Source organism: Convolutriloba macropyga, chromosome 14 (genome assembly GCF_964194025.1).
Source record: "Convolutriloba macropyga chromosome 14, txConMacr16.3, whole genome shotgun sequence".
Classification (NCBI taxonomy): Eukaryota; Metazoa; Xenacoelomorpha; order Acoela; family Convolutidae; genus Convolutriloba; species Convolutriloba macropyga.
The window spans coordinates 14,835,120-14,853,583 of NC_134481.1; the positions used below are offsets into that span (position 1 = coordinate 14,835,120).

General features: G+C 36.4%; 1 protein-coding gene across 1 annotated transcript in view; it reads left to right on the plus strand.

Moving 5' to 3' along the window:
- Positions 1–18,464, plus strand: part of LOC142353031 (uncharacterized) — a 280,268-nt gene that overhangs the window by 84,461 nt on the left and 177,343 nt on the right. The gene's annotated exons all lie outside the window — the stretch shown is intronic.

An 18,464-nucleotide genomic window follows, 5' to 3' on the forward strand; every position in this document is an offset into this window, starting at 1 on the left:
GAGGGGGTTATCCTTCGAATTAATACGTGTGATAATAGGGGGTTATCCTTGGCGGCGCTACATGTAAAACAACGGCCGTGCGAGATACATGTAAACTAGCTTTCTACCGTTTTTATTCCTTTCCCTTTGCGCCTTTCTCCGGTTTGTTAGATTTGTAAGAAAAGATTGAATTGAAACCAAACTAAACACTCCAAACAAATAAAATATTTACACTGTGTATTACTACACGAAGTTTCACCAAAATTGCATGCAATTAAATTTGCATTAGCACCGTCTTATTTTGCGTGCTGGTTCTTCTTCGCTGCTGCTTGCTTCTTCAGCTTCAAAGTTTATGAAGGAGTTGTCAGGAGAGGAGCTTTCACTAGAACTGGCGTCAATATCTGCAATTTCGTCAGTATCAATATCAGATTCAGTTATCTGCTCAGTTACTACTAATCCTGGGTCGGGAGTCTCCCAAGAGCTGGTGGTGGAGTCTGGCACTGAGAGAGCGGCTGTTGAGGAAGTTTGGGACACTACAAAGTCATTATCCCATTCTGGACTAGAGCTGAGAAGTAAGTTTGAGTAACTGTCATTATCCCACTGAACATCATCACTACCCCAATCAATTTCATCCACACCAAAATCAACGGTCTCATAATGTCCAAAGGGTAGAGTTTTTGTTCCGCAGGGTAGAATAAATCTTTTGTTGTCGAACGCTGAAAGGCATGTTTCGTTGGTAGTAACAGTTTCCAATACATGATGATCGGACATTATTCGTGTGTTTTCAGTGCGAAACACGTTCCCTGTCGTCAGTGTGCTCAAGAAATCATCATGCCGGAGACGTTGTTGAGCGGCCTTTGTTACTCCTTTAGCCGAAAGTTTTCGACAACCTAAAGAGAAAAAAAGTCTTTAATCAAGTCTTTATATGTTTACTAACCCCTATGTATATAATAATAAAACCAATACCAATCAGGAGCCTACTAACAACCTTTGTAATTTAAAGATAGAACTAACACGCATTAGAAAAGACAAAGAATACTTACTTTTTGAGAGTATTGAGTATAGTTTCGGCTTTAAACACACAAACTCCGTAATAAAATCTCCTGCAAATTCGTCCTTAAACTTGAGGACTACCCGTTTATTTTTCGTACTGTATAAATAGTGATCATTCGGATAATTGGAGAAATCGAATTCACTAAGAACTGAAGCGGGCTTTCTTGCTAATTCCTCATAAAAGTCTGTACTCCTGATTTTATATAGTAAACTATCCGTGACACTATATAACAAACTACAATCAAAATGAGCGCGCATTGTGAAGTAATGGAAACTGTACGTTTGATACTTGGCCAGATCAAGTATAGTTGCTCCAATTTTTGTTGGGGTATTCCAATAAATCTTTCTAGCGCGGAAGGACAATGCGGCCAGGTTATCTCCGAATATCATGAACCGATCAAACCCAAACTTTAAAATGGAACTCAGAACTTGATCAGCATCTCGTGCAATGGTAAGCTTACTTCGTCTGCGTTTCGATTCGCAATTCTTACCATATACTGCATTGTTCATGAGCTTATAAAAGTTCTCTTCGAATTTATTGCTGGCGGCTTGACGTTTATTACTGTTGAGTGTTATATAGGGTGCTAACCAATTCGCTTGTTTGAACTGTAGGACACGGTGTACTTTGGCAACAATTAATCCAAGACTAACGTATAATTTGAGCAGTTTGTAATGCAATACATAGTTCTTTTTGTCGAATAGCGTTTGAAGCAACTTTTTAACATTCGAGCTGGGTAATCTGTGTTGTTCTTTTAGCTCAAGTTGATATTCGCCCAACCACTCATCTTGAACGATTTCTTTGGTAGGGGCAAGGGGAAAGTCGCGGTGGTCGTCGTGTAAGTGGACAGGGTAATTTAAGTCTACTTCAAGAAAATAACCAACTGAAGCGTCGTTAGGGGTATTGAGGATTTCGTTAAGGGTAATTTCTACGTTGAAGGCGAATTCCCCCACTGGTAGCATGTCCATTTGCATGACACCTCCATAGAGATTATTTGCGTCTACACAGAGCGCAAAAGTTGACTACTCAGAGGGCCGGTAATCCGATAAATACTTATTATTTGCAACAAAATGACGCTCCTCGTAAACAGATGTTACTCCTCCTCGTATTGCCGGTTCAGTCATGTCCAAATGTTCTCGTTCTGTCATCAGCTCAATGTTTGCCCTGCATATCTTTAGTGACGCTTCTTTTGCCATATTGGAGAGAGTGTAGAAATGCATGCAGTCGAGTTTGTATGTTCGAAAGCTAAGTTCAAGGTGAAACTCACATACACAAGCTAATAATGCGCAGTCAAGTTTAAGGTATGCGTCATGATAGTCTTGTAAAGTTTTGCACCCCAATAACTTCCACATTTGGTTAGCATGACCTAAATTTTCTTCACTAACAGCCAATTTTCCGCCTTCTAATGTATTGCGCCATTCTGAGAGGGGTGGTATAGATTGCTCAGAAAACTTTCTACGATCACATACGTAAGAATAAGGATAATATCCTTTTTGTTTGAGTAAGTGTGCGTCCACCTGATTCGGAAACCGAGGGGAACATTGCTTTCATGATATCGAAATGTAAGTCAGGTAAAATTTCTACAAGTTTTTCCAGCGAACTGTTCATCATTTTGTACGAATCGATGAATCTTAAAAACTCGTAAATTTTTTGTGTTCTTCCTTCTTGAGTTGTAATAGTATCAATCAGAACTCCGAATGTCATTGATATGTACTTCTCATCTGTTGACGGAAAGATTTTTATTGTTGTGGTAGACTCACAGTTGTTCAGAGCAAGACAAATATGTTGTAAGTCATAGTTTTGTATGTTATGACCAACCACAGGCGTAAAATTGACATACCGTCTCGCTCGATTAGACTTTTCGTGTGCCCAGCCCAAGAATTGGTCACTAAAATGACAATGGTCTAAATCTATGCTCTCTTCGGGGTCAAGCTCGCTGTCAAATGGTTCTTCGCATATCCAACAGTGTGTAGCGCTCTTTTTGTCCAAGCTTCTCCGATTTCCGTTGTAGAAAGGAAACTGTTTTTTGCGTTCATGTCTGTCCCTTGCTAACGAATGCAGCATTCGAACAAAGTTGCCCATACAATCTTTTGAGCTGTCCACATGATGAAAATAGGGAACATTCGAGTGATGATCAACAACTGCCAAAGCACATCCACATGGCTCGTGCTTTTCAATCACGCGTGTTGATGATTGGTCAGTTGCTGCATCACATCCAGCGACGGGTAGGAGAAAAGATTCAAAGTCAAAATAAATGACCAGAGGAACAAACCACGTAGCTGAAAAATTTGAGAACTTGTATTCATTTTTATCTGGTGATGGCATTTGAATGACTGCAGGGGCATTTAGATAACAATTTTCAGTATGAATATTATAGCTTTCCAGTCCATCACGACACAACCAGAAACAATTACGACAAATGCGATAACCAAATCTGAATTTCAGGTCTCTAACTTTACAAACGACTTTCACAAGATCAGTAATGAGAACATAGTGATAAATGTCGGCATCATAAAGAAGTAAAAGGTCCATAACAAAATCTGATGCAAAAGAGGAGACTCGTAGAGGGTAAAGTTGTCCTTTATCGTAACCAAAGACGTTGATTGCCACATCATTGAGGGTTTCAAAGGCTTTCATTTGCTCAAATCCCATTGGCATTTCAAATTCGCCTACAGGTTGGTGAATGTTCTCTTGCTGATATGTTGCTGGGGATGTTTTGTCAATATGATAGTTCCTGTCATCTCTATCAAGACTGATTCCATGATGCGCATGATACGCTGCCACGAAGCAATAGTTGAAACAATTGGCATCGTCGTGGTTTCGAAAGTTGAGTAATCCGCGACAGTTTACGAGCTTATGGGGTTAGGCAAGATAGGATGAGCCGCGAATTGGTTGGTAGCGGGCAAATTTGATGTCAAGTTTTATTATTTTTTCAACAACCCAACCACTTCCAGATGAAGCAAACGTAGACAAGACGGCTATCATTTTCTCCACCATGCTCCAGTACAACTCGTTTGTGAGACCCTCTACGTAAATGGGCGTCATGAGAGAGTTGGCATAAATTTCAATGCGCTCCTCCGTTTCGGTTGCGTTTTCATCTTGATGCAGCTTCAATAACTGTACTTTTACCGCAAATTGTACTTTCTGTGGTCCTTGGTTCAGCCTTTGCTCAAATAGCGTTGCAATTGCAGATCTTTGATTGAGCATGAAGCTCTCAAGATCTCTGTCAGCTGTGTTATTGACAATTTCATAAGTTTGTAACACACCGTTGAAGGCTGTCTCCGCTGTAGCCTCTTTCGGTTGGTATTCAGGTCCAAATACGGGCAGCGAGTGAAGGGAGTTCATATGCTGCGCAAAAAAGTGCGCATCATTGAATCCCATGAAGCACGATCGGCAGCAGTTTGTAAACTTCGAGTGGCAAGTTCGCATATGCTGTTCCAATTCAGACAGTTTGCGTGAATTGAACACACATAGGGAGCAGTTGTAAACAGGAAGGCCAACATCGTCTGGATGAAATTTATGTTGATGTCTTGAACGGTTCCCACGAGTGCTAAACGTAGCGGAACAAAAGTTGCATGAATAGACCATTTCTAATAGATTTGATGAATCTCAAATTCTAACAGAACTTTGATAACAAGTAATTAACTCGGAAATGACTAAGCTCACCAAAATTGAAGCACGAATGTAATTTCTGTGCGCGAAATTCGAATTTTCAAAATGCTGCAATCTGATTGGTCGGTTTTGGCGGTTACCTTTATTTCGAAATTTTTTTAGTTATGAGAGAAAAAAGATGTGTTTTCAACTCTCCATTGCAATCCTATGCCAAAAAATATCACCATAAGGAACCCTACAGAGTATTGTTGATCATTTTTTTTTCAAAAAACGTTTTTGGAGAAGCTGGAAAAACATGATAATTTTTAAAATTGTAATAAAATGCGCTGTTTTATGCATTTTCAATTACGGGTGGTTAGAGTTGTCCTACGTTCTTAAGTGTGATGAGCAAAAATGCACCCCGTGCCGAAAAACATAGGACCCATATAAAAAAATTGCTCAAAAATAAACAGAAAAAAGTTTATTTTTCTGTCAATCAAGTCATTAATTAACAATTACATGACAATTACATGACATAAACATGTGTCTTTTTTCTGAGGCCTTTTTTGATGACAGCTGTTATGAGATAAATTTACACTGAGGACCCATCAAGTCCAAAAATGTGAAGAAAACCGATCTAACATCTTTCCTTAGGGTACTTCATACGCTAATTAATGCCAGATGTTAATGTGACATTGATTGCCAGATGTTTTGAAAATCGGTGAAGGAGCCATTTTTTGATGATGATGCTTATGAGCAATAATGTCAGGCATCAAGCAGTGATTACAAAACCGTTGCAAAAACTTCAATTTTTTTTTCTAGTAATTAGTAATTAGGTTAATTAACCCTTAATTAGTCGCTAATTAGGGGTTAATTATCTCCATAACGGATGAGTAAAATTTGACAAGTGTGATGAGATGTTTTGTACTTCAAAGTATGCTGAGGCTTACTGAGCAATCAGTTTCATCCCAAGTTTTTTTGGAACCGTCTTTTTTGGGGTCAAAGGTCAGAGGTCATTAGTCAAAAATTTTTTTTTTTTAGTTTTTTTTTGTTTTTTTTTAACAAACATATGCTCTTTTTCTTTCAATTGATTCCCAAGTAACAAATGGGAGGTGATTCTAGTGTAAGCTGGAGAGCGCATCTACTGAATTAAGTGTTAAAAATTGACGTCTGAAATGCATTTTTTCAAAATTCTTTTTTGATTATTTTTCAATTTTTGAAAATTTCTTCAACTTATGAATTGAATTTGGAAATCAATCCATGCTACAGCTGTGGTATGGAGTTTGCATGTAATTAGCGTCAATACCGCTTACTCTAACATATGGCTATATCTCTTAAATTTTATGTTTAATATTTAGTGTTAGCAAAAATTTTGTAGATTGAGAAGTGTATTTATGGATATAATTCACACACCACGTCATAGTAGTTGCAATAATTGAGTGTTTGTTAGGAAACGAATGTTTACGTCTTAATGAAAATGCTTTCTGAACATGTTCGAACTTGATCAGTTGCGAAAGTTTAATTTCTTTAGCTCAGCAATTTTAAAACTACAAAAACAGATATCAAAAGTTAAATTCAGCTTTCAAAAAGTTGAAATCACACTTTATTGAAACAAAATCAAGTTAGCAACTCACTATATAAAAGAGGTTTGTGGTGATTCATCAAAGTTGTTCAAGTCAATCAAATAAGTCCATTAAAGAATTCTCAGGTAGCCGTTTCTTTGGTGCATTGCAAATCTTTTGTAGTGTCTGTAACGCCAAAAACACGTGCTGGTTCTGGTGTTTGAAATTGTGTAGCTGAAAGTAACGCTGTATCAAACTGGTTTTCACTGAGAAGAGCGGTAGAATTGTTCTTGTAAATTCCCGCAAAGAAAGATGGACTAGATGTCGGCGTCAAACTGGGACTCGGATCAACTGCTGGTATTACTGGCAAGCTGGCTGAATCCAATTGCAATTGATTTTCTGGGGAGCAAGGTGATGACTTTATGCCCCACATGTCAGCTAAGTTTTCGCAAGCTTGATAAGCCCCTAACTGGTTTTCAAACAGAGGCACACAGTCGCAATGGTAACGAAACAAAATTCGTTTAACGTCGTTAGGTAATGACTCCATGTCAAAATGTTGAAATGTTGGCAAAACTTTTGGAGGTAAATGTCCCCCTGATGTAATAACACTGCATTCTGCTGGTTCTGTCTTCTCTGGTAAAGAAGCAATTACGTTAATCAAAAGCTTAGCTATCAAACAGTGCTGGTAAATTTGCCAAACATCACCTTGTCTCTTCTGTTGAATCAGCACAACAAAGTTTTCGAACACTGTCTGATAAACCAATGTTCGCTCGAAAGAAATAACAGATTCAGCAGGTATTTGAACGGACATAATTTTTTGCACAAATTTTAAGAAAGAAATTAAAACCAATTTGATAAAAGACGGTTGAAAAATAATGTTTGTCTGGTAACGAACTCTTGAAAGAAAGCAAAGTGCACTGAACGCAAGGTTTAAAGAAAATGAACACCTAGTTCTAAAGTTGTATTGTACAACGTGTAATTCAACAGTTTATGTCTGGTGTCATAATTGGTTTTAATTTTGGTAGTGTATATGCTCTGTTACATGCTCTACATTTGTTATTATACATGGGTTGATACAGTCTATATTTTGTACTAACTCAATTCTTATCTAGAACGTATTTTATTATTAGCATTTCATTATACACTGGTACATGTTTATTCTTATCAGAATTTCCCTACTGGTGTAGGTTCACATGTGTTTCAAATTTTAATACACACCTAGGGTCACATCTGTTCCAAGATATAAACATATGGACAATTCCAATAAACAGTGTACACTGCACTGCTGGTTCAAATACACACCTATGGTCACATCTGTTCTCTCTAGAGAAATAAAACATATGGCCCGCATATGATTTCAATAAACATTGTACAATACAATCCTCAATGACGTCAAAAACCCACCCAGGGTCACATTTGTTTCCTCTATAGCACCAAAACATATGGTCCACATATAATTCCAATAAACAGTGTACACAGCACTGCTGGTTCAAGTACACACCTAGGGTCACATATGTTTTTTGTCTTATCTCTAAGGTCACAGCTGAAGTTAATTATACTATATTTGAACAACAGACAGACTCTGAGACTGTATTCACAAATCATTTGGATTTAATTAGGCAGTTTGACGACACTTGTTTAATCCCAACTTGCCGCACCCATTGAATTGTAGTTTTACACATTATAACACTTGAAAGTAATAAAACAAGTTGCACACTATGCCTTTCACTTCCACTAAAGACGCAGAGTTTGGAGATTGTTATTTCGATGTTTCCAAAACTGATAAACGCTTAATCAGGGCAACGCTGAAAACCTATGAAAGGACAGGGACATATATTTTTCTGAAATTGTTCAAAAAAGCAACAGACGATTACGAGTTTGAACAGAGAATTTCCTTAACTCTTGGAGAGTTTGAAAATTTGGTCAGTTCAGCTAGCAAAATACAGAACTCAGTGACTGATCAGCAGTCATCGCCAAAACCACCACCAGCGAACAAACCAAAAATTCAAAAAGAAGTTGTCAACAACGATGGTTGAAGCGATGTTTGAGCGTTCTCCAAACTACCTTAAACAATATCAGAAACAGTTCAAATTTCTCATTGTGGAAGAGAAACCTACCTTTTCTATTGGAAATTGTTATGCAGTGTGTGCACATTTTGATTCCGAATTTTGCAATTTAGTAAGTAGCCATTATCACGTTCTGATTGATACAACTACTTTTGAAAACGAAACATTGAAGCGATTTCAAACCTTTCCTGTGCCTTGTGTTTATACAGCTTTCAAGTTCTTGTTTTGGACTGCACCAAATTTGGAGACTAATGGAAATGTGTTTTCAAAGCTTAAATTAGCAATCGAATTCAACAGTTCTGCAGAAAAAACTGATTCACAGTCAGTGCGCAAACGACTACCAGCTTTTGCTAACAACAACAACAACACTCTATCGAAAAGCAGCTCTGCAAAACAAACAAATGTCAATCTCAAAAGGAGTGCCAAGATGCCAGTAGTTGCCCAAAAGACTATCTACAATTGTTGGCCTCCATCAAAATAAATTCAAACTGATTTTGTTAATAGTGAAACTTTACGCAGAGTTGAAACAATTTTGTATGGTCCTCATTCTGGTGCTTTTTGTCAAAGTATGGATATTTTTTTGAGTGGATATGGAAAATTGAATATTGATTCTGATTTAGTGAGTGTTCGCTTTGTGTATAAAGAAAAAGTAAAGTTTTGAAAAAAAAATAAATTTTTCAAGTTAGTAAGGTTAGAACATCATATGAAAAGCAAAACGAATCAATTCATTATCGCTAATATCTACCAGTTTTTGAGAATTGAAAACAAAATGAGCAATATAAATACAAAACAGTCCACAAAGTTTAGATTTTGCATTTTGAATTGGTTGATTCTCCAAGAGTTGATAGATATTGTGATTGTCGCCAACAGAAATTGTTCTTTGATATAGGTGTTTGTACGATGAAATGGGCCGACCAAGGGGATCGGCAAACAGAAGTTGATTGTTCCTTCTGCATAAAAGTAACCAGTGGGTGCCAATATTTTCAGCAGTTGCTGCATTAACAATAAGGAAGCTGTTTCTGTTCATTTTTTCCGGAAAGTTGTTGGCCGCAAACACGCCATGAAATTTGTAATTAAGAGTCTTGCAGCCTTGGATTAAATCATTAATATCATTTTCATCCATCATTAATTTGTCAGAATGTGATTCTTTGATACTCTTCTTGCACTATCAACAAAAATTGTGCTCGCTTTTTCGCCATTAATGAAAAAATCTATATTGTTCGGTAGGGCCGCAGAAAATTTCAACTCAATAGAAATTGACGAATTTGTAAGCTCAGGATGAATAAAATCATGGGATGCTTGTTGGGTGCTGGTCAAATCAAAAATCATTATGAAATGGTTCGGGTATTCTGTCAAACTTATTCCATGACCATTGTCGATGTAAGCTAAATCCGATATTGTATTACAGTAGAGATGTTTGTCATCACTTGTTGATATTGGACTGTCTGCCACAGGTAAACCGTTTCGGTAAATATAAATCTGCTCAAGGTCGAATTTGCGGAAATTAAATGGATTTTGTCTGTTGTCTCCAAGAAACGCTTCGTTAGTGTTCAGACAAATTGCTAGTCTACGAATCGGTTCTCTGGCAAAAAATATCTTCTTGTTTCCAAATGTGGAGACCCGTTGATGCCAGAAATGTTTTTGTTAGAGTCTCCAAGTATGGATACGAAGCTGGAATTGTTAACAAAGTTTTTTCTATTGCCGATACGACATCATCGTTCAATGTCATCTTGCGCACATACAAATTAGCTTCGACAATTTTTACTTTGTAGTGCTTGGCTGCATCGTCAGACATTATAACAAAATCATCTATTGACCGTCTAAATGCAATGCGAAGTGTCACACCACTTAGCAAATGTTTGTCACAAATGAAAAAGTCAACTGCAACTTTACCGTAAAATGTGCACTCAGCCGATTGCCTCACTAAGGCTTTCCTTCTGTTCACTTCTCCAGTTGACAGCGCTCCTGGATTTTCTTCGTAGGAATAGCCCTGACATGCCAACCAGGTGTTTTTTGCATCTTTGTTATGTGAAAATTCTGTTTCAATAAAACTTTTATGAGCATAGTTTCCGTTAGCGTTTGAAATTTTTAGTCCATTAGCAGACACTGTACAGTCAGAGAAGAGTGAATGTGAAAGATTATTGCAAAAATAGAGGATCTGTCTTCGTAACATCTGTTGCTGCTCCTGCGTCATATCTCAAATCAGCTTCTGATAACTGGACAATTTTACATTTCACTTCCAAGAAAATTTTCTGTAAGTCAATAAAATTATTTCGGTCACCGGCGACTTCAAATTCTAACATGGGTCCATTTGGACTGTAGACTGGGCCCAACTTTTGATAAAAAATTCCATCGAAACTTACTAAGAGAGAAGGTTTTTCGAAGAAATCCAAAGAACTGTGAGTTGCCTCTGATGGTAACAAATTAGCGATCATCGTTCACTCTGGCAAAAAAATCTGACCGACTTCTTTTTGGATTTCTGTGCGTTGTAATGGTTTTTTTGCGTTTGTTGATTGCTTTCTGTGGCTTGACTCTTATTGAATTCCTCCGACGTGGAGTATTTCGGCGAGATCCCCCTGTCTGTTTTTTGACAGTTTTGAGATTGTATTTTTAAACGCCTGTTTAGGAGATTTTTTGCTTCCGACTACATCCAAAATCTCTGGAACACTTTGTTTCAATAGCTCTTTCCCGATACGCTTCGCTGTAGGCAAAATGAAACGACGTGCTAAAGGTAGCGCAACACGTCCAATGCCTGCAGTTAGAGCTCCAAAACCACTTCCTCTTTGACGATAATGTCCAGAGAAGTGAGGCAAAGACGTTGCTTGATTGGCATAATAAGAATCCATTTTAAGGGGAAAATTTTTTGAATTGTAGTGTTAGAATAACTTTTCCAGTTCTCGAAAAGGGAACTAATTGTCCTGTTTCCGTTCTCAGTTCAATTGAAATCGATTGAATTGTGTTGGTTAGGAGCTTCTTATAATCTAAATTTGTAAAAACTATCCGATGAGTGGGTTCAAGCTCACAAACACTACCGTTTTTCAGACGTTGTTTTGAATCAATGACTCGCAAAAGAGGAGCCTTAGTGTCACCGACATATTGGTATTCAATTATGTTGGGGTAGATGAAAATTAGATGTTTTCCAGCACAAAGGTCAGCTGGGAACTCCCCATAATAAGCTTTCGTATCATCACTTTTCATAAACCTGTTCGCATTGGGAACCATTTTGTACCCAATGTGTATTCCATTACCGTCAGGAATACCCTTAAATCCAATAATGCTTGGAATTTCTTCGCTGGGAAACGTAATTCCCTCATACTTGCCAAACAAAATTTCATATTTCCCAGAGCTCTTCAACTCTCTGATTGAAAAATGGCGCAGGCCAATTGTGCGCTTAATTGTAGCAAGAAGTTGAGCCACTGTATCAAAGGTTCCTGGCATAAAACTAAATTGCTGTCCACTATTAGGTCTAGAAAAAACATTGGCTCCCGAAGAAATCTTTTGGGAATCTTCAAGGTCTTTTAAGTTGTACGCAATTAGATTTCCGTTTACTAAGTTTTCTATTTTTGTTGGGAATATGATTTCACTTAGCGCCACTCTCCAATCACCTGCAAGTTGAATTTCGTCATTGAAAAAATTCCGAAATGATGCAATTGTAATTGAATCAAATATTTCCATTGAAGCTGATGAAACAACGTGAAATGTAAACTCGTCTTCAAACCGGTTGTTGGACATTTTAAACAAGAGGGAGCCTGACAAGTTGTAATTCTGGTTGGTAAAATTTTCCTTGAATTGGTTCCTTGTCTGCGTCGGTTAAGGTGTTTGTTGGTGGGCTTAATGTCGGTATTCCCGTTATTTCAAAGACTTCGTCTGTGAATGATTGCATATAACTTTTCCTGAATGCTTTATCTTTTTTAACTACTCCTACAAAGTCTCCAATGTAAAACTTGGGCTTCTGAGTTGAGCTTGTTTGTGCTGTTAATGACACTAGTCGTGGCACATCCGTTTTTGTAACTTTGTTAGGAGCAATTTTTGTTATTCGATTGACTCTTGAATTGATTGTTTTCACAAACTGGTCTAATTGGTCAATGTAGCTATAGGTCCACTTTTCTTCAAGATACCGATGAATTATCTTTTTGAGAGATCTAATGTTCCTCTCTGCAAAAGCTGATTTTTTTTTCGCTAAAGGTACTATATAAATGAATTCCACAATTGGTACACAATTGTTTGAATGCTCCAAGAACTTCTGTACCATCGTCAACCCATACTTTTTCGGGCTGTTTGTTTTTGATCATCTTTTTGAATGCTTCAGCTGCTTCGGTTGCATACTTTGTTTTCACTGGTTCCACTCGTAAATATCTTGACAAACAATCAACCGCTACTAGAAGATACTTTATATTGCGGTTATACTTTGCCAGTTTATCAACGTGTGCCAAATCTAGAGACCAAATTTCGTTGATGTCTTTTACAAAAACTTTTATTCTGGGAAATTTTAATCGAATTGAACGGTTCTTTCTGAAAGACGGCTTTGTCTCCAAATAGGACTGAATTTTGCCCAGAGGGATCTTGCTTTGCGTCTGTAACCGCTTTATGCTTCCATACGATGCCGGTCCTTTTAAATAAAACTGATCCAATTTTTTTACTTCAGGAAAAGAAGGACCATATCTTCTGACTGGTCTCTTCTTTGTCTGTCGTTTGCGCCGGTTCTTCTTTATATCTTTTTTGGGTTGGTTTCGAGCCACTGTGTTGTTCTCTACTAGAGAAGAGCTCTTGCCGACTGGGTTGTTCTCTACTTGGGAAAAACTCTTGTTCACTTTCAGACGAGGCTTCCAAGATTTTCTTGGCATGTGTATTTGCAACAAGATGAGGTGAGATATTAAGAGCAATTAAAATTTTGGAGTATTTTTCAACGTCAATTGTTTTAGTTGGTTGCTGCAGATTGTACAGAAATGTTGAAGCTTTAATGCCCAGTCTTTCTTTATTTACGTGAAGAACGTCGTTCGACTCTACAGTTACTGTTTCAAATTGGTTAATCAAGTCAAGTATGATTTTTGATCTTTTGATTTGGTTTTTATTCATAAAATCTAGCTCTAACAATATGGAGTCGAAATCTTTGCTTTTTTGTTTTTTCACTACTGGTTCAATCTCGCTGTCTTCGCTCATGGGTTCTGTTTTTTCCTCTTCTGCTGTTTCAATCATTTTGTCTGCAGTCTCAACTGGTTCAACTGCTTTCTCTGGTTTTTCCATTGAGTTCGACTGGTTTCTTTGCAAAAGAGACAGCTGTGTAGCTTTCTGTTTATGAAGGGGATTGTCCAAAACTTCTTTTTTTACCGGGTGATGTGAAGCAAAAATTCGTTTTGGAATTAAAATGAATTCTTCGGTGTGCATTGCGATTTTGTCAAATAACGATAACAAACGAAACCAACAGTTTTGACCAAATCTGTTTCTCTAGCAAAAAGTTGCCTCTTTTTTTTCAAACTTGTTTGTCTAGACAATAGTTTTCTGAATGATTTTTCATAACCTTGCAAAAAACTATTTCGTATTGGAACATTACCATTGACAATGTTGAGCAAACATTCGCAAAGGAACTTAATGAATTGATTTGGAGCTCTCTCTATCTTCTCTTTTAGTTTTGTATCCGATATGTTTAGCAGCCGCCCCAGCATACAAACTTCTTTCTCTCTCATCGCATAAACTTGTAATAACGGCTTTAGCTGATGGCAGATAAAAAATTGATGGTCCTGGAGGAACAATATTTGAACAGTAGCGCAAGACGTCTGATGTTTTGGGATCCAAATCAATTAATAAATGACCAAACGGTTCTTTAGTTGCCAGCTCATAGCTTTCTTTTAAAAATTGAGAGTTATTCAACCGTCTACCAATAAAAGTAATCTGTTGTGTGTCAGGTGGTGATTTAAACAATATGATATGTGTTGTATTTAGATCAATTGTTCTGAACCATCTGCTCTGCTGGAACAAATTGTGTTTAACATAAATTACCACTGATGTTTCTGTGTCGCCCTGCGGTTGCTAATTTTGAAAATTCTTTGTCATTAAAAATTTCTTCACATGAGTCATCGAACACAAGGAGGCAGTTGTCTAACTCTGAAATGAGTTCAAAATTAGAGAATTTTTTAAAATGTATGTTCAGTTTCTTCTCTAACGATTGGAATTTTGGCTGATCTTGCTGATAAAAATAATAAATTGTTTGAAATTCTGGGAAAAATGTGCCAACTAATAACATTTTGAAATTGAGCTCAGTTTTCCCGCAACAAGATGGCCCGTAAACAGCCATGAACAACCGGTCAGAGGTGGAAATAATTTTATTCATAACTTTGGATTTGGAAGAGCGTATCCAACTGTACAAGAGAGAAGTGAAAACCAAAATGTGGATTCTTCACAGTCGAGACTGAAAAAAACCAATTTGGCGAGAGACACAGTTATAAGAAAAATTATTATTAAGATTTGTGTAAAGTATACAACCTCTGATCGAGGCAATCTCGAATTGCAAAACCTCCAAGATCGTCTTTCTTGGTGGTCAGCGTCAAAAACCATGTCAGTTATGCCTCCGCCCGAATCTAGTTAATCTTCGGTTTGACTCATTTTGAAACAAAATTATTCAAAAAATGAATTGCTTTTCAAGAATGTTACATAATTATTCAACAATAAAAAATTCATACAAAACATATCCAGAGTCGTTGTCTCCTTGTTTGTAAGTGATTGTATAATTTGCATTCATCGAATCTTGTTTATCTCTAAAAACAATTGACTCTACATTGTTCTCTTTAATCAGCTGCTTGATTTCATCGGGAAGAGTCTCATCGTCCAGAGACATCAGAATTGGCACTGCACGCTTGGGCGTAGGTAGAGGGGTTAGTTTCAACCTTTTCATTTTCTCTTGTAAAGACATGGTACAATTGAAAGTACTCCAGTAGAGAAAAATACTTCTTGAAAGCTTCTATTTCAGCACCAGCACACACGATCTGCTGTTTTCTCAAAACTGTTTGCCCTCTTGTGTCAATTTTTTCTTCCTTGATAAGAGTAACCGTTAACTGATTTTCAGGCGTTATGCAACTGTAAACTGTCAAATTTGGAGACAAATTCACTTGAAGTAGAGACGGAGCTGGTTTCTCCAACCGACGATTCATTCGTCAGCCACTGGTAAAAGAGTTTTGCCTTCTTATTGGCACAATTCTTGCTTCTTTGTCGTTTTGGGCAACTCAATGCATGTAATTTACAAACTGGTGTCTCCCGATATAATTTCAAGTGTTCAATTTTTGGGCAAAACAAAGTTTCCAAGTTGATAACGTTCCTCTGTAACAGCTGCCGTAAAGTTTCCGTTTTTTCTAATCCTTTTGCGTAAAAATCAGAAAAGGGAAATCGAAGAACTATACTTTGAAAAATCTTTTGCAAATAATGATAAGGGTACTCTCCTGTCTCCCACGAGAGACCATGAGGGAATTTAGATACCCACAGGAAAGATCTTTGCTCACTCGAAGAAAGTATGTGAAATGAGTTTGGAGGTAAAAACGAAATTGTATCGTTGTAATTTTTGGTAGATGCCGCAAGTTCTTTTATTATAAATCCAGATTTTTTACTTCTAAAGCCTTCAAAATCAAGAACAACTGCTCCAGATTTCAACATTCCAGCAAATTGAATAAACTATTTTGGAAGGATTTTACGTATAAACAAAAAGCAATTCCAGTCACATGACCAATGTACTCATTTGTGACTGAACAAGGTAATACGTAGGAATAGCCTGGACCCTTTTCACTATATTCATATACAAAACCGGAAGCGTCGTGAAGTATCGCATGCAGTCTCAAAATTTTGAACGATTTAAAATATTTGTCGAGGGCTGAATTGTCAATGCCAATCAAACCACCATAAGGTTGTAGTTTCAAAGCGTATATCTAAATCAATCTCAGGATCCAAATGAAGACAAGTAGCTAAAAAGTATAAAAACCGTTCACCGTATTGTGAATATTCTTTTTCGATTTCCTTATAAGTTTCGTGAATACTCTTCAAATCAACTGTAGCAATTGTAGCCATATGATTTTATGAACGCTCACTCAAAAATGACTCTAGCCAGGCTTTTCCACCCAAATCAACCTACATGCCAATTTACATGTATCACGCACGGCCGTTTTTTTACATGTAGCGCAGCCAAGGATAACCCCCTATTATCACACGTATTAATTCGAAGGATAACCCCCCCTATCTTAGTACCCTATTATCGTACTACTCTCGTTTGTTTTGAAATTGATCCGAAAAAGTTCTAAATCCACCCTGCATCAAACTTAGACGTTTTCTATCTGATTAGTGTAATTCATTCAGTCGCAATCCAAGTAACGATTACTTATAATTGGGCGCCAATGTATCTAGTTTTTGAACTGCTTTAGCCACTTTATTTCTCCGAGCGACGCAAAAAAATAATAGGATGTGATATAGCGCGTAACAAGGCTCTCCAGCGTCCTTTTTCTCAAAGAGTAATCTAATACATATTGTATTTTGTCAATGTTGAGCCAATTTTCATCATTAACCTAGTGTTTTCTTTGCAGGTATATATTATTAAATAATATCAGAGTCAGCCATTTTGTTTAAAATTTTTACTGAATACAAAACAACTTGGATAATCGATCATCAATTTTAGACTTTTATTTTGATTTAAGTAAAAAAAAATGGATACATCTTTGTTTATTCAAATTTACGATGAAACATCAACAAATTCCACATTTTGATTTGAAAAAATCGATGAAACATCAACAAATTCCACAGTTTGATTTAGTAAAATCGGCTTGTGAAATAATATTTCTTTTTCCAGCAAAATCACCAATTTTTCAAAGAAAAAAAAATTAATTGAAATAAATTAATTTTCTTACCAATTTTTTGTTATCCAAGGGAAAGCGTTGTTGTTAAATTTTCTCAGATAATTATGGGGCCTCAAAATTTTACTCTCTTTCACATTTCTAGCTTTCAAAAAATTTATATTCTTGAAATGAATATAGTAAAATTACGTTGAAATCTCAGTGTTAGCTTGAAAAAAGTTACATTGACGGACAACGCCCAAATGAGTTTCTATACTGAAATCTGTTTAGATGCTTTTTCATATGCTCAATTTGTTTTCTCAAAAATTGTGTTCAAAAACTGTACAAAAAGATCGTTTCAAAAATGAATACACTATCTCAAAAAGTGTATTCATTTTTGAAACGATCTTTTATAGAAACACTTATTCTTATATTAAACGTGGAATTATGAATTCCTATGTTTTCCAGCATATGTTTTCGATGCATAAAGTTTCATTTCTGCTCGTCAAAGTCACCATTTTGTAGCAGCAACTCAAATGTTATAATTATTTACGTAACTATATACAAAATTTTTCACGACATTCTAAGGCTACCAAAATTTTGTATTATATGACTTTATATAGTTATCTTGGCTCCAAAAATATTAGAAGGTATTTTTTCTTTCACTGATTACAATAGAAAAGTGTGAAAACAGTTGAAAACTTTTGAAGAGAGGACATCAAAATAGAAACTCTTTTGGAAAGCTCAAACAGTTTGATTAAACTCGCACCCAAAAATAACCGATAATTTTGTTACTTTTTTCCTAGATTTCTTCTACCTCTGTTTTGTTTGTTTTTTTTAAAAAAATTAATCTTGCAATACATTATTTTCATCCTGCAACATTCTCATAGGTCCTCTATCTAATCAGTATACTTTTTTAGTAAAATTTTATCAAAGCTTGCCAAATATTGATAGTTGCCACTCGTTTTGTCACTTGTTTTCCCCGAACGACGGATAAAAGAAAACCGTTTATTTGATACCGGCTATTTTTCTGTTCGCAGTTGTTTAAAATCAGAATGTTCATTGTTGAAAGTAAAAGTTCTCTTATCGCTTTGAAGCCAAAAATTTTTACTCTCTTTCACATTTCTGCTTTTCAAAAAGATTAAATTCTTCAAATGAATATGGTAAAATCAACTTGAAAGCTCAGTATTAGCTTGAAAAAAGTTAAGTTGATTGACAACGCCCAAATGAGTTTCTAAACTGAAAATTAATTAGACTTTTTTTGCATCGTCAGTTTGGGCAGCGAGCTCCTGTGCGGTCGCAAAACGCATAATCATGTTTGAATTGATCATTTACAAAAATGCTTATTGTTACATTTAATGTGGAATTTTGAAATCCTATGTTTTCCAGCCAATATTTTCGATGCCTAAAG